We start from the raw sequence: 5,000 nt of genomic DNA, 5'->3' as shown, positions 1-5,000 counted from the left end.
CGCTGGGCCGGGTTCGGGGGAAGCGACGAATAACAGTCAAGGGACAGCCAGATGCGTGAGGTGCTTCGGGCGATAGCCGAACAGCCGCACCGTCTTAAGCAACACGCCCAACCCACACCGCATCGGGCACCGTCGTACGTCGACCCTAGACGTAGGGCGAGCACGACACGTTGCCCCTCGGGAGTGGACACGAACAGGTAACCGTCTTCCGCAACGTGCCCCCTCAAAGTGCTGGGACGAGCACGTCGCGTTGCCCCCTGCCCACGACACCCGCTGCCGCACGCATATCCATCATCCGCGTCGTGCGCCACACTAGGCCTGGCCAAGCGTCGGGCTGCGCAAGCCGCGTTGCCCCTCGCGGGGGCGCACAGGCCGCCCGCCGATCCCACGTCGTGCTCGGACTTGGGATGATCCCCCTAGTCCTGGGCCGAGCACAAGGTGTTGCCCCGAGCGTGTGCCCAAGGCACAACTCCACCACGCCATGCTCCCTAGGTGGTGCCTAGGTGGGCCGTGCACGGACGTGTTTCCCTTCTTGTTGGTCCTTCGGTGATCGGGGTTCGCAGCAGCCAGACGCACGGGTTCGACCTTGGACCCGGGGCGGGGGACCCCGGCGGCACACCACAACCACAACGTGCTTGCTAGTGTGCCTAGGGGATGGCAAGGCAACGTGCATCTTGCTGGCATTGCGCCCAGCAAGCCTTTGGGCAACTCGAGTTTCAGCATCACGACACCCCTCCCCCCTATAATAGGCTGCCGAGCCATTACCAAAGTGCCACGGGTAGACGTCCTTTTCCGTGAGGAGACATACTAAAGGAAAGTGCTCTAGAGGTCGAATTTTGACGCCGTTTTTTGCAACAACCTCTAGAAAAATAAGATCTTTCCATCCTCCAAATTTGGTGAATTTACACCGTGCCGATTTTTTTTGACGATTTTTTTACCGCCCGGAATGCCGGAAATTCAAAAAAAATGAAAAAACGGAGCAAACCTGCGATTTTTGACCTGGATTTTTTTGTGCAGCCTTCACATAATATTACCAAGGTTCCCTCAAAATTTCACGAAAAATGCACGAGCCAATTCTGAGATATGAAAATTTGGCTCCTCCGTTGCAACGCTCCGAGCCATCGTTGCAACGGCGGGTGCCTCCGTGGGGGGCGGGGGGAGCCCGGCGGCACACCACAACCACAACGTGCTTGCTAGTGTGCCTAGGGGATGGCAAGGCAACGTGCATCTGGCTGGCATTGCGCCCAGCAAGCCTTTGGGCAACTCGAGTTTCAGCATCACGACTCCCCTCCTCCCTATAATAGGCTGCCGAGCCATTACCAAAGTGCCACGGGTAGACGTCCTTTTCCGTGAGGAGACTTACTAAAGGAAAGTGCTCTAGAGGCCGAATTTTGACGCCGTTTTTTGCAACAACCTCTAGAAAAATAAGAACTTTCCATCCTCCAAATTTGGTGAATTTACACCGTGCCGATTTTTTTTGACGATTTTTTTACCGCCCGGAATGCCGGAAATTCAAAAAAAATGAAAGTCCTGGGCCGAGCACAAGGTGTTGCCCCGAGCGTGTGCCCAAGGCACAACTCCACCACGCCATGCTCCCTAGGTGGTGCCTAGGTGGGCCGTGCACGGACGTGTTTCCCTTCTTGTTGGTCCTCCGGTGATCGGGGTCCGCAGCAGCCAGACGCACGGGTTCGACCGTGGACCCGGGGCGGGGGACCCCGGCGGCACACCACAACCACAACGTGCTTGCTAGTGTGCCTAGGGGATGGCAAGGCAACGTGCATCTTGCTGGCATTGCGCCCAGCAAGCCTTTGGGCAACTCGAGTTTCAGCATCACGACACCCCTCCCCCCTATAATAGGCTGCCGAGCCATTACCAAAGTGCCACGGGTAGACGTCCTTTTCCGTGAGGAGACATACTAAAGGAAAGTGCTCTAGAGGTCGAATTTTGACGCCGTTTTTTGCAACAACCTCTAGAAAAATAAGATCTTTCCATCCTCCAAATTTGGTGAATTTACACCGTGCCGATTTTTTTTGACGATTTTTTTACCGCCCGGAATGCCGGAAATTCAAAAAAAATGAAAAACGGAGCAAACCTGCGATTTTTGACCTGGATTTTTTTGTGCAGCCTTCACATAATATTACCAAGGTTCCCTCAAAATTTCACGAAAAATGCACGAGCCAATTCTGAGATATGAAAATTTGGCTCCTCCGTTGCAACGCTCCGAGCCATCGTTGCAACGGCGGGTGCCTCCGTGGGGGGCGGGGGAGCCCGGCGGCACACCACAACCACAACGTGCTTGCTAGTGTGCCTAGGGGATGGCAAGGCAACGTGCATCTTGCTGGCATTGCGCCCAGCAAGCCTTTGGGCAACTCGAGTTTCAGCATCACAACACCCCTCCCCCCTATAATAGGCTGCCGAGCCATTACCAAAGTGCCACGGGTAGACGTCCTTTTCCGTGAGGAGACATACTAAAGGAAAGTGCTCTAGAGGTCGAATTTTGACGCCGTTTTTTGCAACAACCTCTAGAAAAATAAGAACTTTCCATCCTCCAAATTTGGTGAATTTACACCGTGCCGATTTTTTTTGACGATTTTTTTACCGCCCGGAATGCCGGAAATTCAAAAAAAATGAAAAACGGAGCAAACCTGCGATTTTTGACCTGGATTTTTTTGTGCAGCCTTCACATAATATTACCAAGGTTCCCTCAAAATTTCACGAAAAATGCACGAGCCAATTCTGAGATATGAAAATTTGGCTCCTCCGTTGCAACGCTCCGAGCCATCGTTGCAACGGCGGGTGCCTCCGTGGGGGGCGGGGGAGCCCGGCGGCACACCACAACCACAACGTGCTTGCTAGTGTGCCTAGGGGATGGCAAGGCAACGTGCATCTTGCTGGCATTGCGCCCAGCAAGCCTTTGGGCAACTCGAGTTTCAGCATCACGACACCCCTCCCCCCTATAATAGGCTGCCGAGCCATTACCAAAGTGCCACGGGTAGACGTCCTTTTCCGTGAGGAGACATACTCAAGGAAAGTGCTCTAGAGGTCGAATTTTGACGCCGTTTTTTGCAACAACCTCTAGAAAAATAAGATCTTTCCATCCCCCAAATTTGGTGAATTTACACCGTGCGGATTTTTTTTGCCGATTTTTTTACCGCCCGGAAAGCCGGAAATTCAAAAAAAATGAAAAACGGAGCAAACGTGGGATTTTTGACCTGGATTTTTTTGTGCAGCCTTCACATAATATTACCAAGGTTCCCTCAAAATTTTAGAAAAAATGCACGAGCCAATTATGAGATATGAAAATTTGGCTCCTCCGTTGCAACGCTCCGAGCCATCGTTGCAACGGCGGGTGCCTCCGTGGGGGGCGGGGGAGCCCGGCGGCACACCACAACCACAACGTGCTTGCTAGTGTGCCTAGGGGATGGCAAGGCAACGTGCATCTTGCTGGCATTGCGCCCAGCAAGCCTTTGGGCAACTCGAGTTTCAGCATCACGACACCCCTCCCCCCTATAATAGGCTGCCGAGCCATTACCAAAGTGCCACGGGTAGACGTCCTTTTCCGTGAGGAGACATACTAAAGGAAAGTGCTCTAGAGGTCGAATTTTGACGCCGTTTTTTGCAACAACCTCTAGAAAAATAAGATCTTTCCATCCTCCAAATTTGGTGAATTTACACCGTGCCGATTTTTTTTGACGATTTTTTTACCGCCCGGAATGCCGGAAATTCAAAAAAAATGAAAAACGGAGCAAACCTGCGATTTTTGACCTGGATTTTTTTGTGCAGCCTTCACATAATATTACCAAGGTTCCCTCAAAATTTCACGAAAAATGCACGAGCCAATTCTGAGATATGAAAATTTGGCTCCTCCGTTGCAACGCTCCGAGCCATCGTTGCAACGGCGGGTGCCTCCGTGGGGGGCGGGGGAGCCCGGCGGCACACCACAACCACAACGTGCTTGCTAGTGTGCCTAGGGGATGGCAAGGCAACGTGCATCTTGCTGGCATTGCGCCCAGCAAGCCTTTGGGCAACTCGAGTTTCAGCATCACGACACCCCTCCCCCCTATAATAGGCTGCCGAGCCATTACCAAAGTGCCACGGGTAGACGTCCTTTTCCGTGAGGAGACATACTAAAGGAAAGTGCTCTAGAGGTCGAATTTTGACGCCGTTTTTTGCAACAACCTCTAGAAAAATAAGAACTTTCCATCCTCCAAATTTGGTGAATTTACACCCTGCCGATTTTTTTTGACGATTTTTTTACCGCCCGGAATGCCGGAAATTCAAAAAAAATGAAAAACGGAGCAAACCTGCGATTTTTGACCTGGATTTTTTTGTGCAGCCTTCACATAATATTACCAAGGTTCCCTCAAAATTTCACGAAAAATGCACGAGCCAATTCTGAGATATGAAAATTTGGCTCCTCCGTTGCAACGCTCCGAGCCATCGTTGCAACGGCGGGTGCCTCCGTGGGGGGCGGGGGAGCCCGGCGGCACACCACAACCACAACGTGCTTGCTAGTGTGCCTAGGGGATGGCAAGGCAACGTGCATCTTGCTGGCATTGCGCCCAGCAAGCCTTTGGGCAACTCGAGTTTCAGCATCACGACACCCCTCCCCCCTATAATAGGCTGCCGAGCCATTACCAAAGTGCCACGGGTAGACGTCCTTTTCCGTGAGGAGACATACTCAAGGAAAGTGCTCTAGAGGTCGAATTTTGACGCCGTTTTTTGCAACAACCTCTAGAAAAATAAGATCTTTCCATCCCCCAAATTTGGTGAATTTACACCGTGCCGATTTTTTTTGCCGATTTTTTTACCGCCCGGAAAGCCGGAAATTCAAAAAAAATGAAAAACGGAGCAAACGTGGGATTTTTGACCTGGATTTTTTTGTGCAGCCTTCACATAATATTACCAAGGTTCCCTCAAAATTTTAGAAAAAATGCACGAGCCAATTATGAGATATGAAAATTTGGCTCCTCCGTTGCAACGCTCCGAGCCATCGTTGC

Source organism: Arachis ipaensis, chromosome B7 (genome assembly GCF_059453495.1).
Source record: "Arachis ipaensis isolate K30076 ecotype BB chromosome B7, ASM5945349v1, whole genome shotgun sequence".
NCBI lineage: Eukaryota > Viridiplantae > Streptophyta > Magnoliopsida > Fabales > Fabaceae > Arachis > Arachis ipaensis.
This window is presented reverse-complemented; position numbering follows the sequence as displayed.